The 20,935-nt window shown below is 29.1% G+C and overlaps 1 protein-coding gene across 1 annotated transcript in view; it reads right to left on the bottom strand.

Moving 5' to 3' along the window:
- LOC113548579 (diuretic hormone class 2-like) overlaps positions 1-19,722 on the bottom strand; it is a 44,627-nt gene extending 24,905 nt beyond the window's left edge. Inside the window, exon 1 of the mRNA XM_026949530.1 lies at positions 19,589-19,722. The gene's annotated coding sequence lies outside the window, so the exon portion shown is untranslated. The remainder of the gene's footprint in view (positions 1-19,588) is intronic.
- Positions 19,723-20,935: the final 1,213 nt, after the last annotated feature.

Raw genomic sequence — 20,935 nt, 5'->3', positions numbered from 1 at the left:
ACTAAACTATCTAGTACTTTTGGTTAGGTTCTTTTTCTACTTAAGTTATTGTTGTAAGTACTAATTATACAGTTCTACAATTCAAATTTATTTGCATATTCGATGATAATTTAAATTACTAAAATTAAAACATTTCACAATATTTTTGTAAATGTTCTATAGTTATTCATAGTAATGTATTATAAATAATTTTATGTATTTTTTTTTAAATTTTTTTATTTCTTGTTTAAAATATTTAAAATAACCATATTTTATTTTGAATTTATAACATTGTGATGCGGTGCATATATAACCATGATAAATTATTCAAAAGTTTCTAAATCCAAGTTAAATTAAATTGACAAGAAAGGTTTTGAAAAATCTATCAGACCTCTAGCCTTTAAAAACACAAACATCAAACAGGAAACCTCGTAGAAGTTACTCTTCTTAGAGAACTTTAACTTTTTAGAATAGTTATTACCCGAAAACTTTTTCAATTCGTTGATGATAATTTATTTAGACGTACAATATGAAGTAAATAGTTTTTACTTAAATATAAGACTGTTATTGATATATTGATTAACACGTGGTCGTATAATTTGATTAAAAAGAAAAATTAAACTGTACAGTCATTAAATGCATTTAAATTAATAAAGTTATTTATCAAGCAATGGCTTATCTGAATTTTTAATTTAATAATTAATTAATTAAAATTTTGATATACCTATGGAGTTTGTAAAATATATGCTTAAAGACCATATTTTAAAATTCTTAAAAGTTTTTGAACTATTCAAGGAGTGTCCTGTGACAATACAAACTTCTGTTTTTCAAACGAATATTCCGTTTTTTTTACTGCAAGTTATTAAGCGAATAATTTTTTTTTTAAATTTTATGTATCTTTTTGATCTTTTTCAATATATTTGAACGAGTGGTTTTTCAGTTATTATTATGTTACTAAGAAAAAATCGCCTTTAAAAATAGTTTAATAAATATATAAAATTGATGTGATATTGGATAAAATATATTTTATTACACTTAGACAATTTTTAAAAATTATAAATGTTAATACTTAGCCCGTCTAATATTAATAACTAGAAAATTTAAAATTACCATAGGTTCCATATCTTAAAAATCCATTACTATGGGTCTATTATCCTTAATACACAAAGCTAAATAACTCAAAAACTACTGGTTTGAATTTTTATTTCAGATATTTTCAATATTTTTAGAAAATGTATTCGTTAAATAATTTACAGCACAAAAAAGCAATTGTCATTTGAAAACAGAAGTTTGTACCTCCACAGAAAACTCTTTAAGTAATACAAAAAAAAAAAAAATAGATATTAAATAATTACATTATTAACTGTATTGTACACTATATTCTACTTTATATATAGGTACATTATTATTGTTCATTCATATATAAAGTTATTAAAAATATAGGTAACTATGTAATTAAAAGCTAATGACAAAGTCCAATTAAAGAACAAATAAGAAAACAAAACTGTAAGAATGTAAACTTTTTTCAAAAAAAATATTATTTTCTATATTGAAAATAAAAGTTTATTTTTAGTGGTCTTATTAAATTATTATAATTTTCTTTGTTATAATTTATAAATCATCTGAGTACAACAGAAAAACGAACATTCTTTTCTATTTTATAGGTAGTATGTACTAATTTAATAGAATTATTTTTAAAGTAACAAAATTAATTCTGGAAATGAATTTTATATTTAAATTTGTTTGGTATGAATTCGGCAAATGTGGATTTTCAATTAATAATTTAATGTTATCGTTACTTTGTTAACAGTCTTATAGGAATATGAGATAAGTAAGTTTAGAACGGAAGTTTTAAAACGTGTACGTTTAATTTTGATTAAGTTTGCACTCGTGTCGTCTTTCTACATTTTACTTCTTTTAAGTATTAACTTGTTAAAGCTGAAGACGTTTACTAAATTTTAATTAAACTACAGTTCTGTTGCCTCCTTGAGTTATTTTCGATATTCAAAAATATTAATTAGGAAGATTTCATTAATTTGTTATGCGAATTAGACATTGGTGTGAGTATGATGTGATGTTGGAAATTGGAATAAACGAAATTCGATTGGTTATATAATTGTCAACATGATAGAATATTGTTTCTTAAAAGCGGTTTTACAGTAATAAAAATAAAAAGGAAAGACATATGATGCTGTCTTACTTGATAAGCGTTTATAAATTCAAATTGTCCACTTCCTTTGCTCAGAATCGTTTTTTAGTATACGAGTACAACAATTTATCATCGAAGTCAAGACTATACTATGCAACAAAAGCGTATTCTCCGGTTTTATAATTTATTTTTAAAATAATGACAGGCGGTTACCGTTCACTGAAGCATTTCGTGGAAAATGATAAATTTTTTTTGCTCAAAATATTTCCACCTTTACCATGAACATATTCCATGTACGCAGTGGTTTTCTTTGGATATTTCGTACAATATTCTTAATGAAAAATATAAGAGTTATTTTTTCATTCGTTATCAGACGGCCTAGAAAGACTTATAAGCTTCCGATTTCTGTAGAACGTGGCGTGCATCCACTGGTTTATGGGTAAAAACTGGTCCAGAAGTTTTCTAACGAAAGACACGGCGAACACGATTTGTGTAACAAGAATAGATTAAGGATCGATGATAAAATTGTATTGTACACAACGGCAGTACCGCCGTTGTCGTTTCGTTTTATTTGATGTTTTATTCAAACGGTTACGCGTGAGTTCGTCGTCAAAAAGGTTGCCGGCTTTACTATTAAGCTATATATGTGGTACAGAATCGTTCTCGGCGCGCGCGAACGAAATTGGATTTGAGTCGGGCGCGAAAAACAAGAAAATATATTAACTATAACTACTATACAAACGGGGGAGTGCTTCTGCTATATATCCGTGCAATATGAAACGTTGGCGATCATTCGAAATACAATTTATCGGACGTTTTGCAGACTACCACCTATCACGTTACACTCGCATTATATATAAGGTAATTCCCTTTTCAGTTTACAGTCCTTTTTTATTTTTGTTTGTAAATTTACGTCTTTTTAAAATTTTATATACAATTTGTAGTCATATATTACAACATAACATTTTTGTAAAAAATTTCATTTTTATCGTTATACTCTGATTCACATTTTTAAATAATAATGCGTCATACATTTTTAATATAGTATTCCGGAGTGGCACATTTTTCTGAGGATTTTGATTTATTATTTAAATCGAATTTCAAACCACTATAGTTAATTAGTTGTGTTATTTATGACCAGAGTAGTATTTTTTGGGGGATAATAAAAATGTAATTTGTTTTATTAAAAATGTTGTTTTAGGAAAAATGTAAAAAAATCCTTAAATACCAATTTTATATAGAAAAAATATAATAATAGTTACTGTACTCACAAATTACATATAATTATCTCATGACAACAGCATTAAATCAGGATAATTTTTTCTTTGAGAATGCTCTTCTCTTTAAGCTATAGGAATTCATTTATTTCCAAGTTTTCGAATTTTAAGTCGAATAAAGACATTAAAAGATTTTTTACGACATTTTAATGATTGTTTGCCGAGTTTTTTCGCTTGTATATACGTACTAACAATAATTTGTATCTTAATGAATGTAATATATTATAATTATAATTTATAGTATATGACGTAAGTAGTATGGCGTAGGTTGGGTATTGTATTATGTTCATGATGCTTACGTTGGACAAGAAGATATCTTGTTGTTTCTGTAAGTTCTATTATGTCTTTATGATAGTAATTATTCCTCAATAGAGATAGACTAAAATGGGACCACAATAAGTGATTATTTGTTTTCTATAAAACGTGATTTAATTCTCTTTCAGTCATTGTAATAATAATAGATTTATAAATGAAGTTTGCCCCCATTATTATTAATAATTGTAATTCGTATTATTTGCGTTGGTAGATTTGAAGTTCCGGACGGATGGGATTTACGTGACATCTTGAAAACCGGAAGTAATAGGTTTCGATAATTGACAGATGATACATCCAATAATAAATATTTTTTTTAGGTGTAAAAATAAAAGTAGGTACTCATCTACCAACATAGGCAGCACCCACACATTTAGTTTTATCACTGATTAAACTGATCAAAGTGAATAATTAACCGATTTAGTAAAACGTTTCGTTTTCACTGAATTTAGCCTATGGTTTAACTTTGAAAATGCGGACGCCATCAAACCCATCATTAATTGCGTATATACATTGGAATGTAGCGAAATTAAATAACAGAAATCAGACTAAAATGCTCGTCACGTTTTACATTATTTGTAAATATTTCTCGTTGTACATTATAAATTGGTTTGGGTTTTCCGTAAACGTCGCATAAATTTACTTCTACAAATTTAAAACCAATTCGATCTCTTAATCTTTCAGATTATATTATGTTTGGTCTGATTAACACAGATCGTGTGTTCATCAGCGATTTGCCAATACGAAAATCGTTATAAAAAACGACGAACAGAGAGACGTACCCAATATTATTCAGAATGAATTTTCAGCGCTAATGTTTCGTTTTGCCATCTCTCTATATAAATGTCGATTATTGAAGATAGAAAGTTAATCGAATAAACACATTCAACATAGAAAAATTAAAAATATTATCAACCATGTTTCAACAAGAAATAGAAATAATTATAATCATAATAACTAATGAAAAGTAGAAACAATAAAAACAATTAATGTGGTAAGAATATATTTTCCAACGACTAGAAAATAATATGTTTGGACTTGAACGAAGGTTAAACACTACCTTTGTATTTTATTAATATTTATTACGATAATTAAAAACACAAATATTAGATAAAAATACAGTCAGTGTTGATAAGCCCCCACCCACAACTACTCCTAAAAACGTATATCAGGCTATGCGATATAATATGTCGTATGCAGTTATGTGATTGTTTTCTCACTTAAACAGTTATTTATGCACGTAATCTTACGGAAAATAATCTCGTGTGGTGCACGTTCGAAATTAAAAACGCACGTGTACATTTAAAAATCGACGAAATTTCGAGACACGATTAACGTAGTGATTATTTGCTCTCAAAATATCGATTTATCTAGAAAATATTATAAGTAAGTGCTTTTCATAAAGTGATCGAAAAATCACGTAAACGGTGTGCTCGCATACTATACAGGACTTCTATAATGCAATATAAGTGATGCCGCCGCAATGGTGGTAAAGCCCCGAGTGAATAGTTTCGTTGTTCGAAAAATAAAATAAACTATTTCCGGCCGTACTCACGTTTTCGAAGAGGAGTCAGTCACACGTAAGTACGCACGATACGTATACACTAAATATGTGCACACATATATACGTCTATATATATATATATATATATTATGTTAGGCGCGCGCGGTCCGCAGTAGGGTCGTTACCGAAAAATCTCTGGGGACCGTAAAGTACGCACTTAGACGGTCCGGTACAGACATTTTCGGTGCGATTCGCAAGCCATCGTTTAATACCGGCGGCCGCGCGTATAATATTATGATATTGTAATAATATTATTATTATTCGTGCTTCGGGGCCCGGGGCAAAAAAAAGATCCTCTAACACTTTGGGGTTGGGGTGAGTGGATAAGGGGTTTACGGGGAAGGAATAAACCATTTAAGACGCACGGAATTGATTGACGGGCCTTTTAATTGGTTTCTGCAGTATAATTATACAATATGCTATACAATTATACAGAGTCCCGCGCTTGTTGCGATGCGTATGCGATTCATATCTGTACCTGTACAATATAATGTTATATAATATCATAACACGACAAATGTGCGTGGCTAAAGAGCGTATTTAGCGTGTTTCGACCATCGCGCCGTGACCACCGATAAATGTTTATGTCTCGCCCCGTCTCTCTCAAACTTGGTGGGAAATAATGTTATTTCGATTATTCAAATATTATGCGTTCGTATTATAAATCGGGTCCGACGCGAAATCTGCGCGTATTCGGACAACTTAATCGAAAACCGCCGTGGCGTCCGTCTCCATTTGCATAATATAATACTACGTTCGACGTTCATAATATATAATGGCGATACAACACCTCGTTATAATTTAGGTAAAAATAACAATAGATGTGTGGAATAGGCACTAAGGCGACTGAATTTTTTATACAAACACTGGCAGTAGATAGTAATTGAATTATATCATAATAATGTAATGTGCGTCGTGAAAAACACTGCGAATCCTCGTCGGCCGTCCCGCTGTAAATATACCAAAAATTAAATACGAAAAAGACAAATTCAATCCACGCATATTATTGTTATACAATACGTTGGTATAATCCGACATTTCATTTTATCGTTTTAGACATTTCTACATAAGATTAAAAATAAACGCAAACGTGCTAATAGTTGTAATTTTACTTAATTTTTTTTTTTAACCGTTTAAAATATAAACATAATATAATGTACTTACTTGAATTATCTACAACAGTATTTAAGTCGAGTAAATATAAATTATTGAAAAAAAATGTCTTAGACGGTGTTGAGCACATAAAGCAAACTGGAAATGTAATACAACCAAGTCATATCCGATTTAACCCAAAATACTAAATCTGTTATTGAAATAAAAATTGTTGAAAGCACAGTTCAAACGTTCGAGTTTTTAACGAACACAGTTTATAAAATGTGCTAACTAAACGTATGGTCTCTTATAATCCATTCGATGTAGTATACTATCTCCTCTCCACGTATTTCATATCATTGTTTTTGAACTTTTGTCATCTATGTTACTTATTGATTATCCATGTACAACATATTGAATATACATTTTAATGACAATAATGATAAAAAAAAATATATAGAATATACGATGTATCTACAGACCTTCTATCAATATTTGTATATTAGTAGGTAAGTACGTGAGACTATACAGCTACCGACTTAAGTAATAAACAGCCATTGGTCATATATAGTTAATGTAAGGAATAGCATTTTCAAACAGTAAATTGATATGGATCGCGTCCTTCGTCGACCAACTAAGGGCCTTGTAGCGAACTTTGAGAATCGGGTAATAGTTAAAAAGCGATATTTTATAAAAACCAAAACTTAATCCGCTAAATTATTTTATCTATATGATAATTTTTAAAACTAATCTATAAAAGAAACCAAATTATTTTCGTGAATAAAGGAAAAATAAACTATGTATTTCATAGGATATAATAGGTTATTTAATTTTCGAGTAAAATCATTTCCACAGCTAAAAAGATTACATTAAAAAAGAAAACTTATTCGGCAATCTAATTATTCTGGAAAATTTAATTAAGTTTATAAACATATAATTAATGAGTTTTGAAACAGTAAATAGGTACTTTTTTTTATAATAGTGATATCAAAAAATATGAAAATTACGACAGTGTTAATACTCTCTACAACAATGGTTGTTTCTCGACCGGAACAGTTTTACGGAAATAATTTTTATTTAGTGTACGAAACACTACGTTATTAATAGCTATCTACCGAGCGTGTTACAAGTGTCTAAAATTTTGCACGATTTCAAATAAATAACCAAGTTATGGAATTTAATCAGAGTTTATATACCCTAATTTATTATGATAGTTTATAATTAATGTTTGGAAGAAATCGATTTTTTTTTTGCAAATATAACGAATTAAATGAAATATTTCACGGGATAAGGTGGGTAAGATTATTCAAACAGACAGTGAATATTATGGAGGATTGAATGGAAATATGAGTCACATGTTTTGTAGTAATTGCTTACATTACCGATTAGTCCTCAAAAAGTTCAAAAAAAAAAAAAAATAAATATGTGTAAAATAACCGTAATACTGTCACGTAAAACTAGGAATAACTCAATTATACATACCACGTGGTTGATTTGATTTTGAAAATATAATTAAAAAAAAAAAAAAAAACAAAACATCTGAAATGAATAAATATCCAACAACGACGGTATCAGCTTATACGAGTGTATGTTTGCATTAAACAATACAACATGTACATATTTATCATAATTTTTCTCCGCCATCTGACGTTAACGTTGTACAGCATCAATTCACACGCGTACCCACACAATATTTGGATTCACTTCGTCTATTCCTTTATTACGCGGATTAATGCCAAATGTTCAAATTTATTTCGATGTTTCGGGTATAGTCGGGCATTTTATATTATAACTCGTGATCAGCCATTTATTACGACCACGAATTTTAACATTACAATTTATAACGTTGAATTTACCATATTTAAATTAAACGGCACCGTATAATACTGCTCCGTAACTGTGAACGAACTACCACGGTACACTACGTAAAACAAATACGAATGAATAATTCATCGGCGAGCGCACATTTCTATTCATTCAACTACGAAACATTCGTGTTGCACTTGACCGTCCGAAGATGGTATATGATTTCTATGATATTTTTCAATAATTTAATAAAATATTTGTCGTGCGTATAATATTTAAAATGTATATTATAATAATATTGCTTGTGTGGGCATTTTCGAAGTGACACTATGAAATATATTTTGTATTTCGACGGTGTAATAGACTTGTTCACTGTAACTATGTGTTGTATAATATAACTACGACAGATTTGTACTCTGTGCGTTTAATGTGTCCGCGAAAATAGCTTAGTAATACAAGTTAACGTAATAATAATATAATGATATAATATCGCTGATAATTACACTAACTAACCAACTCGCTTACCCACTGCATATTATATTATATAATATTATAGTATCGACCGTGCAACTAAAACAGTTATGATGATAATTTTTTATTTATCTACCGACACCGTTTCCGCAGCAAGTTCAATACCACGGTTAGCCAACTATAGGGATTATATTTTCTACATTGTTCAACCCATAGATTTAGAATGTTTTAGTGTTATATATTTAATACGCTCTTACACCGGATCAATTGATAACACCATTTTACACAAATCGCCTGTGATAGAAATGAACAAAATCACAGATAGAACATAGAAATAATGTACGCAAGAAAAATGAATTTTCACTATATATATGTAGGCGATTTAAAATAAAAATCATGTAACTTTACAATATAGCATTATAAAATAATTACGATGTTAAGAGTACCACCTATCTACCTACCTACCTGTACGAGTTTAGTTATTGAAAATAATAAGTTAATTTTGTTTATCTCCGGCAAAAGGTTGTATAATTACATTATACAGCCGTAAACACTAATAACACGTTTTACATAATTACAACCCGAGCATCGCGGGTCTCTTGGAAAATGGAAAAAAAATGTATATATATATACATATTATACACATAAATATATATTCATTATATTTCGAAAGTTCGGTAAAAGCTTATTACTCAATAGACTAATAATAATTAATAAAATATATCCACGAAAAATCGCCTCTTTGATATTTAAAAAAATAACGCACACGCGCAAATTATGTTGGACTTTCTGCAAACATTTTTAATTACAGACTGAAACACTATACTACGGATTGATATATTTTCATAATAACGTTTTAAGCTAAACTCTAACGACATCTGCGATGTAAATATAACGATGTAAATGTGCAAAACGCTTAAATAAAATTCAGCACGAGTGGATCCTCTATCTCTTTCTCTCAGTCTCTCTCATTTTTCAAAAACAAATGCTTAACTAGACAGTAGATATTTTATTTTAAAAGTTCAGATTAGTTTTTTTTACACCAAACGCACTTTTTAATCACGACGCGTTGAGTCCAATTTAATTTTGTTTATAGTTTAAATAAATGAAAACTAATGTTTGTTATTATATATACGTATATCAGAGAAAATTTAAACGCGTGTGGAAAACTTTACCATTTAAGTCCATTGGTTTTTGTTTTCGTAAAGACTCAGACGCATCGCATATATTATTTTATGTGCATTATTGTTAGTATAATAAATTCAGATTTATTTCGGTCAACAAACTTATGCATCTTGTATCGTTTTAATCTCATAGCAATATGTTTTCTCTACTAGTGGAAAATGTGTACGATGATTAGAACCGTTCAAACTTATGAGATTAGATTTCGAGAAACAAAAACATTATGACGCTAAAGGAGTTGGATAGGGAGCAAGTTTTGAAGATCGAACGACAATGTTGACGAGAAGAGCGATTTTAGTCAAAATAATGTCGACCGCTTCCGCCAAAAAATGTGTAATGATTTAAGTTTTTAGCCAATGTACAATATATGTCAATCAATAGTATTATAATGCTTTGAAATTTGTAAATAATCGCAAAGTTCGTACAATAATGTAGGTACAGCGAGTCAGCGATAACCGCTGATTAATTTTTGTCAGTATTAGGTTATTTATCACGATCGATATCTGATTTTTTTTAAACAATAATTTAGTTGTATGATATATCACGTATGCACTTATTTGAACATTAATTTCAGTACTGTTAACTAATACTGTACTGTAATACTATTAAGATTTATTTTTATATCGATTATTATTATTTTTTTAACGTTGTGTATAAAAATCCACACATGACAATGTTGCATTGTTGCGCTTTAACATAATTTTCAAACATTAGCTGGTGTTAACGTCTTCTGATAATAAAAAGAAAAAGTTACATTTTTTCGAAAACGACATATTCGTAAATCAGAAAACTGGTTTTGATCTGGAAAACTTCAAGGGCTGTAATTATTAACTGAGTTATTAACCAAATTTAAAAAATATGTTATTTTTTTTACTGCACAGCTGATGCACCGAGTTTAGGTTAATTACAAATATTAATATTCAGTAACAAATTAGTTTATGTTTTGTAGTGTTATAAGTGGGTGTAAAGTGTATATCTGGTATATTACATTTTTGTTGTTCCCGAATAAAAATTATCTGCTCGTTTTAAATTATACTATAGTGATTTGTGCTGAAAAAATAACCGCTTTCAACATGTTATTTAAATTTAATTTAAATTTATATAATTGATTAATAAAAACAAAATAATTTCAAATGACTATTTTGGTACATAACATTTTGATCTTAGGATTTTTTTATCAAAAAATTAACTTACATTTTATCAATTACAAAATGTATGTATTATATTATATATTATTAATGGTTACAGAAACTATTCGTTGCGAGTCTACGATTTAAATATTTATTTTTGAGTCCGGTCAAAATGTTAACTTATTTGATATATATGCGTATAAACAACTATAAATCAATTAATTAATTAATAAATAACTTCCGTCGGACTACCTAGATCAACCTTCCAAGATTTCATTTAAATATTAACTTAGGTAAATTCTGAATAGGTATGTATAATACATTATTTAAAATATTTATGTTCGTTCAAAATCGTGTTATTATCGAGTGGTTTATTGTCGCTTTAAAATTTCAACGATAGAAGCAAAAATACAATATATATATATATATATATATTTTTTAAGCAGCACGCGAGTCGTATTATAATTTTCGGCGATTATCACTCTAAATCCGAAGACTTACGGTTCATAAATACAATATGCCTAACGTTATATTCTTATATTCCTTAGATTTACGGCGGTGATGAGGAAATTCAATAGATCATATCATCATTATGTGATTACGACACTGTATGTTCGACAGGATAAATTACGTATTTTTGTCGATTCATCTCGATTTAGGTGTATTAATAATGTTGTCGGGACATGTAACACATTAATCGCATACGCCCTCACATGGTTCTAATATGCGTTTACACGTCTAATGTTGTCGCGTCTGTCACGGTTATAACGATTCATAAATCAAAAATCGTAACTTTACTACGAAATTATTATTATTGTTTATATAAGTATAGTATATTATGTATATTGTAAAGCTTAATCTTACCGAACGTTATTATGATAACTACCAAGGGATGATAACGATGCGGCAAAATCAAATTAATCGAACATAGCTGTTTCAAATAAATTAAGTGTTTAGAATTTAAGATTGCATTTTAGCATATTCTACACGCTATACAGAATTTTCTTCATAACGACTTGCAAGTTATAACTCATAGAGCGGTGGTTGTTTTAAATTTGAAACCATTTTTTTTTTTTTTATAACCTAAAGATCTGCACGTTTTATGCTGTAAACAAAATTGTTTTTTGTTCTCGCACGTTTTAATTCGGTTTTATGTTTTATTTTTAAAAATGTTCAATCCCAGCGTTATACAGTGATTAGTCCAGCAATCAAACACTCGAGTCACGATCATCCGCCGTTGATTGCTGTCCTGCAGTAATTAAGCTGTAGCTGAAAAATACAAGGGAGTTCCATCGCGAGTTCCGTGCGCTAGTGGCATATAATACAACCGTACAAAATGGTAAATTGAAATTTTAAGTTCGCCTCCGTCAAAAATACTAAATTCAATCGGGGCGTTAATAATATTTTAGTATCATATACAATTGCGTTTTACAGCTTTTCGCGTAGAAATCGAATCCATGACCTTAAAAGCTGTCGGCTTCAGGCATCAAATGCGGACGATGTGTAGTACTCGCTTGTATTTCACGGACGAATATTTTGTGATTAATTTCACGATAGAAGTATAATATTTTTTTTTCGTTAATAAAAACATACAATGTTCAATTATCGCAGGTTATAACGAGTGCATATAGATGGATTGAGATGGTGGGTCGAACGGGTTGATCGTCAGAAGTTTCTTAACATTTTTCAGCTATTCGTAAGACACTTATTCCACAGCAATTTATAACGCAATACAATGTGTAGAATATCAGTGTAGTTTTGTTTAAAAAGCGATATGCACATTTTCTATTTAAGCCATCTACTGCATTGGCGGTCGATGTATTATAGTCGATCCGCCGTATGGACATGGTTTTTCTGATATACCTGTATAGTAGTGTACTATAACGTAGTAGATACCAATCGGTTACCATACCGATGTTTTAGTAGACAAAAACCGAACAAAACGGTCCTCGCTCATTATTTCCCGATTGCTGCCACAATGCTTGAAAGGATTACTCGCGTGTATATAATATGTACCATCTGGCGAGATATTTTTGTCCTTTTGCCCGGAATAAATACAGTGCGCGTCGAATGTCATATTATTATTATGATAAAAGTTTGCCTCTCTTGTTTGATGGAATTCTTGTGAGAAAACCATAGGAATGTTGCCGGTGTAGAGATCCTTCGACTACGCTTTATACATTTCTCTCAGGTCTCCGTGGTCTCACGTTTGGACTGTTGGTCGGTTTTTCAGAAAAAAGCAGTTGATGTCAGTTACTTAAAATGTAATTTAGGTATTTATTAGAGTTTGTAAAATTAGTGGACAGATTCGAATTTTTATATACTCGAGGTTATAGTTAAGTAGTAATGTGTACCTATCTGGACACATAACACAATATTGGCGATGGTAGGGCGTGGCTCGACCGCCAAACAAAGCCCTACAAGCTGTGATATCAAAGGCAGTCAACCAAGTGGTGTTGTTGTAAAATGTCCTTCGGCTTCTTTGTGGCTCGAATTGTTTTGACGTCGAAATCGAATTTGCCAATTCTCGTAATTTATGAGCAGCGTGTTTGCTGCGAATGTTTTGTTTTTGGCAATCTGTTTTAATTATATAGTTAAATAGCAGGTACTGGATTCTAGGGATCTACGAGCCAAGTCGTTTGCGAATGTGTTATAATAAAATATAAGTTAAACGACACCGTTGATTTACTACACTGGGAATTCGTATTTTATGTGCGGGGAAACCTTTAAAACTTATTGGAACAACCTTGTTTCGGCTGTTGTTTACACGGTTGAATTTTGTTTAAATTTACTCGTCTTTCGTTTTCGTAGGGGTAAATAAAAATTTTTAACTTTGGTATTGATGTAAAAATCCAAATTAAAATGGTTAGGTAAGGCAGTTTAGGTAAAATTGATGAAAAAATTTCGAATAGAATAAAATTCTACAAATAATATATGATAACTAAAAAAAAAAAAACACAAATTAACTTTAACATTTTACCGAAACCGATATTGTGTGTGAATGTGTTTGTTATTAGCGTTAGGGACTTCTAGAAATTTGCATATTTACATTTTATACATACTCATAATTCCAGGGTATTAAAGTTATACTTTTTTTTTTGCAAATTTTACTCTTTTTTTCATTTAAAGTACATATTTAGTTAAAAATGCATAAACCATATTTTGTTCTATTAATTGATATTTACTACACAACCACTTGGCTATGTATAATTTAATTTTAATTGTATTCTACGCCGGTTAGATCGATCATTTAGAATTTCGAAGGTTTAAAATATAAATTAAAAAAAATATATTAAAAATCATTGGTATAATACAATAGTTAATATTGTATACGATTTTTTCCTTGACGGGAGTACAGGAAAATAATAAATAGTTAACAACGATAAAATGACTATAATAGTATGTACCAATTTTTTTGCTGCTCAACAGGTTAGGTATTCCACAAACATAATTGTTGTTATTAATTATTATTATTACTTGTGACGACTAATGAGTATATAAACTGAATACAATAATCATATTAATATGTTGTTCGGACGAGAATTACACACACCAACGTACAACTATCGCGTCACCGAATATTAAATTAAACGTTAAACTGTAATAATGATTTGGCTTCGCAGTATGTGCACAGCGGCACAGGTTGCGTAGATTTTCCCACTCTACGTACATCACGATCTCACCGCAGAGTGTCATTTCAAAAATAATCATTTCGCGCCAAAACCATTACTAAGGCACGTATCCGTGATCCCGACGAACCAATAGTATAAACAATTTCCTAAGCCGTTATACTATGTTATTAGATGGCAGATACTGCGTGCTAGTGTGCTTGTGTGTGCGTCGTGCGTGCGGTGTGTGCAATGTGCAATATGCAATGTGTACGGTGCACACCAAATCCGTGTGCCTATAACAGGTTAACTTAGGTTATGCCATCTCTGTATAGCACAGAAATATTATGCGTTAACGTGAGGTAATATATAATATTCGGATTTCGTATACAATACAGATTAACGAAAAACAGAATAAATAATGAATAGGTATACCAATGACTTTTTAAAATATTTTTATTGAAATATCTAAGGTGCTTCGAAGGTACCTAAATATTTGTTTGCCAGAATAAAATAATATACAATGTCGATTATTTAGCACGGCAAATGATAATATTTAAAACATGTGCAAAAGTGTACACTCCAGCATTTAAATATTGAGCCGATCATTGGTCATAATTACGATTAATATTTCAATGAACTTGCGCCTTTTTGTTTTTGGAACGTTTAACACGATTTTAACTAATCTACAAATGTGGTTCAAGTGAATACTATAACTTAAAATTGAATACATTTTAAGTTTCCGGGTATTCCTAATATTTTTTTTATGGATTTTTTTGAATTTTTAGATATTTTTAAGAACACGACAAAAATTATGTATTTTTAAAGTTTTCTTTAAAATTGAAACGTAATAGTCACAAATATCTTTTTAGTTCAAATTGTGCCAACCTATTGTTTTTATAAAATATAATAGTGATATTATTGAAATATTAAAATAAAAATATATTTCTAGTTCATTTTATTTAGTGGAATTATTTGGAGTTAAGGTCATAAATGAATTTTTTAAGGGAATTCAAATTGTTTAAAGCAATAAAATCTAATCCCTAGTCATAGCATACCCTTTTTTTTAAAATAAATTCACAATAGTAAATTAATAAAACTGCCTGTCGATTGGTAATAAATAGGGTTTGGAATTTGAACTAATATAAATTAAAAAAAAAAACCCTTTTAATGTAAAATAAAAATATTTTTATTTTTTTAATTATTTAGTAACCTCAATTGTTAAAAAAATGTACACTTATACCTATATTTTGATAAACTGTTTTCCAAAGAACATTGACGATTAGCTGCTAAAATGTTTTTATACATGCAAGTATACCTTTTACGTACACTCTTGTTGCCGATGTATATTTCATAGACAAATAATTATCTATTTTACCAGTAAAATATTACCACAAAAAAAATACGTTACTGTGAGTACACATAGGTATATTACATTTATATTCTACACGAACTATGTAGAACTATATATGTATTATATTATATGAAGAAATATCAAGATAAAAGGATAAATTAAGATTATTTAATCAAAATTAAGTTAAATATATCTGTAAGTATATTATAATAATATTACCTTTCCATGTAAATATATATTTCGAAAAACAAATACTTTCAGATCAAAGTCCTATAAATAAATAATTAAGTGCTACTTATACTTAAATACTGTAAATCGATTAATGTAAACGTTGGATTAAGAACTTTAATCTATACCCATTTTAAAAGAAGTATAATATAGAAAAGAAATATGTATTGATTATATTATTGTACCCAGTAATATCATTTTACGGATCAAAACACGCGATGTAGTGATCGTCTAAGAAAAATATTTTTCTAGTCGAATTTTAACAGAATGAAATATGTTTTGGTCGATGGGATATATAGACAAAACATCTATATCTCTTTCAATTCAAGCATTGCGAAAATAACATACTCGAGAAATATCACATTTTTATTTGATTAAAAATACCTACTGTTTTTTAATTAATGATTTTTGTTTTTGTTGAAACGTATTTTGATAGTTTCTCGGAGATATATTCCCCAATTATATATATATATTATAAAGCCACAGAATTCAACACACTGTTAAGTTCCAAATAGTGTATCTCATTTGATCTTTTCTAATTACAAACATTTAACGTACCTATCCAAAGCATTTATGAATTAGTGAATTACATTGAAACATTGAATACTGACTACTGAGCTTACAACGTTAATTGGAAATAACTAATTAAAAACCAAAAATCCTCATTGCTATTATATTATTATATCCCGCGTATTGTTTATTAAAATCTGTTATCGAAACAAAATTCTTGTTTCAATATCTTTGTTTGTGGATTATTTTTCCAACGATATTAATGATTTTTATACTCATACGGGCAAGCTCTACCTAATATAATATTTTTCAGGATGTGAAATATTTTGATAAGATTAACAATATTTAGATTTACGATTCAAACTGTTATAAATTATGATATTATGTATGCGTGAAGGTAGTATAAATTGTAGGAAACCTTTATCGGGGCCGCACTTAATGAGTAAATTATTAATTTATGTACCGGAATATATAATATAATTATTATTTATACACTCGCATTGTTACGCCCGTGTTGATTTAATTCGATAGCGAAATCTGTTCACCAAGGATTTTGATTACTTTCTAATACGTAGGTAATAACAACACTGACCCACTGTTTCTTTAACAGTATAGTAAAAGTCTTTGAAAAATAAAATGTTTACGTTATTATCGTTATTTGATAATTTATTCGTTCGTTTTAAATAATTTAATTTTTAATAATTGTTACTCGATTACAATTTGTAATTTAATGAAACCCCAACAAATATCCAAAATTAATTGACCACGCTCACTCGGCCGGCACGCTTATAATTTTAAGTGTACGTTAATATATTTACCACTGTTTAATGTAATTAAACAATACAAAAAATATATAAATAAATAAAATATACAAAAAATGTAATTTTAATCGAATGATATACAATTTAACACGTAATACTTGTATGAAATCTTAATGAACTACACCAATATTATTATTCCTGTGAATTATAAACGAAAAATTAACACCACGGGATTCTTGCAACTATAATTGATCGTACAAATAATTAAAGATTTGTACGTATTTTCTTTTATGTAACTAAAAAACAGATATAAACAGGCGATCCATTCATTTTTGTACAATAAATAGTATACATTATGCACTGTTAGCAAAAATTATTTTTGGCTGTTTTTAATCACAAACAAAACAATTTAAAAAATATAAATAATAAATTTAACAATCGGTCAAAATATTAAGAGTTAATTATTTAGCTCTTTGACTAACACAATATATAGTTGCTTATGTTTTTGTTTTATTAAATTAAAATTAATTGTATTTTACAAAATAGTACATGGAATTCTATTTGATGTCTATTTATAATTGGTAATTAAAAACATTTTAATTGCGTAAAAAATTAAATTAAACATTTTTTTTTCATAATAGACTTTTTTTATCAGATTAATTGAGAAAATTTATTTTAACAGTGGTTTTTTGTGTGATTTACAATGTGATATAAGACGTAAAATTAAAGTTTTACTATATAATAATACATTTGAGTATTGTTCATTATAAATTATTGTATATGGAAATAAAAATATTTTGGACGCTCGACGGTAAATAATTTATTTTTTCCAGTAAAAATGAGGTAGAAAAATTGGTTTGATTTATAACACAAAGTCATGAAATCGCAGATTTTTTAAAATGACAAAACAATATTAAATACATCCTAAGAAAAATTCGGAAACACGTATCTACTGGATAATCTTTTATATTTTAATAATTTCCATAATCCGATTTCTGCAATAATACTATATAATAATAATTATTATCGGTTAATGTATATTATATACAATAATATTAACGATATTGATTTAATATTAAATCTTGTAAAAATAATTGTTTATATAAATTTAAATAGAGGTGGGTACTGCCATTTAAATGTATTTAAATACAAAAACACTTTTCAAACACTTTTTTTTTAATGTAGGATGTATTTTCAGATTTTTAGCATAACATAAAGGTAAAAATATTAAAATAATCTAATATCGATAATTCTTAGACTACTTTTCTCTATTAAAACTAATTTTAATAAAAATACTTATGTAATGTTCCAATTTTGTGTATTAATCTAAGTACATTATTATCATGCAATAAAATCATATTAGAAAAGCCGATGATAATAACGGAGCCACAATAATGTCTGTAGTTGGATGTCACATGGCCAAATATTTAAATGCATATTTAGTTTGAGAATTATTTTAATATAATCACACGAATACTTTACATGGTTAATAACAATATCGAAACGTATATAATATAATATTATTAAATATAAATTATTGTTGGGTCATCTTCTCATGATGGTCATACCGTTTTTTTTTTTTTTGTAAGTATAGTCGTTTTATATTATTATCTATAAGTTGGGAAGATATGGCTTTGCATATTATTTGATTGATTAACAAAAAAGATAATTCATACAAAATTATGTTCTGTGATCTAATGATCAAGTGTGAAAAATTTCAATTTTAATATTTAGTATTTGAAGTTGAGTACTAAAAGAAATACAAATTTAAGCGTTTTGAACAATATCATTAAACTTTCTATTTAATTTTTGGATTAAAAAAAGCATAACTTACTAGAAGCCAAGGAAGTATTTTTACTTATTATTTTTGTTTTTATTCTAAAAATGACATTTTTAGTGAATGTACGACACGAGTTAAATATCTATTTCAAAACTATACATCATTTAATGTGGAAGTTTGGTTTTAAAATATCGTAGCTACTACGCGAGAATTAATTTCTGTCCTCGAGAGCATAGCATATTGTTTATTTTTTGTTTGTATTTACAGGGGCCCGTCACGGCGTCATCATTCAGCATATACATGATAATATTATATTTTAGTCGGCTTTCGACGATTACCTGTCCTAGCTATATGTAATATTATATGTACAGACGCGAGTACTTACCGATGATATCCCGACTGAAAGCGAAGTCCGCTGCAGTAGGAGGTATACGTGGTACAGTGGCTGTTGCTCCAACGACCGTGATACTTGTGAAATGCCGATCAACTTGTGGCGCTCGTTTATACTCCGCGCGCTGAAACTCGATGGGACTTCGGGGGTCGGCCGGGCGGACCGTCCGCGGCGGTCGGGTAGCGATTGCAGGGGGGGTGCTTTTCGTCTACGCCACAACGACAACGCCGCCCGACCAATCGGAAACCGTTGTCGGACGATTCATCCGCACCCGCGTACAACACGTTAAACCTCCTACACTCGGGTACGCGTCTACGTCACCGGCCGACTCGGCTAATAATAATTATATATTAATATTTTTTTATATCGTATTATAATGGTATATAGGTACCCGATAAATAAGTGAGGATAAATAATACACGGTCTGCATTTGAATTCGTGAAGACAGAATAATGAATGTATTTATATAATCCAAATATCCAAAAATTAAAATATACGAACAATGGTTATTAAGTGCTCCGATCTTCTTTCATGTTTGAAAATAGTTTTGAAAATTCAAAACAATATTACGATTTAATTATTATTGTTATTTTAATTCGCTGTAATGCATCACTATTACCGTGGTTGTTGACAACTATAGGCTATTACTAAAGACTAAACACTAGTGTGAATTGCGGATACGTTTCGACTTTTATGCTAGACTTGTAAAAATATTATAGTAAACGTTATAGTAAGTAGTTAAGAAATAGAAGTTCAGGTTTTAAATCCTCTGACGAGTTCAATAATTTTTTCATTTGAAAAATATGTATGTTATAATAGTATATAATATAACATGCACAAGTATTTTAAAGCTTACATATATTACCTAGTAGTATATTATGTTTACAAAGATAAATTAGAAAAATGTTAATACTTTTGGTAATAAGGCATTATCATTAAAAATAATATCTGTGCCTTATCTTAAAAAATTTAACTGTGCTCGTCCTTTACTTCGTTCTATACATTCATTATTACAGCTCGAGACGTTTCTTGGGGTGTGCAGAGGCGCCCCGTAACCTTCCAGGTGTTTTATCGCACGCGATTTTTTGTGAATGGCGTCAAAAACTATTGTTTTCTTTCCATTAACTCGTGTTTACACGTATTAGACATTTAATACGCCTACTCGACGGGCAAGAAAGTATTACACAGTATATACATACATGACATGTTTATTGTCGTATACTTACCCGGAGTAAAGTGCTTTAATCCTATCGGGGATCATATGTATATATTGTGTATACAAGATTATCGCTGCAATACGAAAACATGATTCTGCCGCTATATTACTGTAGCGAGTGTTGT

This window comes from Rhopalosiphum maidis, chromosome 4 (genome assembly GCF_003676215.2).
Source record: "Rhopalosiphum maidis isolate BTI-1 chromosome 4, ASM367621v3, whole genome shotgun sequence".
NCBI classification, from domain to species: domain Eukaryota; kingdom Metazoa; phylum Arthropoda; class Insecta; order Hemiptera; family Aphididae; genus Rhopalosiphum; species Rhopalosiphum maidis.
Note: the sequence above shows the minus strand (reverse complement) of the source record. Positions and strands in the feature narration are given on the sequence as shown.